Consider the following 684-nt stretch of genomic DNA (forward strand, 5'->3'; position numbering starts at 1 on the left):
CTCTAGGTGCTGGGTATGTTCATTGTACTATGACCCTTCAGAAGTCAAGGTATGCTATTTTACATTCTCTTAAGTGATAGCATAGAAATACATGTATATATACTAGTGTATATATACTGGACATTGTGTGTGTGTATACATTGACAAGCATTTTATGAGGAATCATCTACATTAATATTAATTTAAGCACAGTATATATCTGTAATTCTAATGTATTAGCAGTGGTTCATTTTTGCTCCTGCCTCATCTTCTCTGTTAATTCCCTCCCAGACATACCTTCTACTATCTATAATCTATCTGAATGTCAGTCTGAGCATTGTTAACCCTCTGGGAAAAAAAAAGAAGCAGACAAATTCCTGAGGTTTTAAGAAGTCGAGAACCTGCTCCTAGAGGTGCTACAGATGTGGCAGAGCAGAGAGGTGCTCTGTCTGTCCTCAGTGCTCTGACCTGCAAACCTCTGAATGATTAGTAGCCTAACACTCCCTGAAAAAAGACCCTGAGATGACCAGCAGTCCGGTACCAGGGTGTTACAGGATATTTGATTATTGTACACAGAAAAGCTAATTGTTAGCAAAATATAAAATCTTAAGTAAATATTGCATTAGTCAGATGCAGTTAGGTGTGCCCTGAAGAGATGTAGTTTGGGTGTGCTTCCAAAAGCCTCCATAGATAAGAATACTAAAG

General features: G+C 38.2%; 1 pseudogene; it reads left to right on the plus strand.

Annotated features, from left to right (window-relative positions):
* The first annotated feature begins 379 nt into the window (after positions 1–379).
* LOC116904768 lies at positions 380–481 on the plus strand (annotated as a pseudogene).
* Positions 482–684: the final 203 nt, after the last annotated feature.

The sequence above is a fragment of the Rattus rattus genome, chromosome 6, assembly GCF_011064425.1.
Source record: "Rattus rattus isolate New Zealand chromosome 6, Rrattus_CSIRO_v1, whole genome shotgun sequence".
NCBI lineage: Eukaryota > Metazoa > Chordata > Mammalia > Rodentia > Muridae > Rattus > Rattus rattus.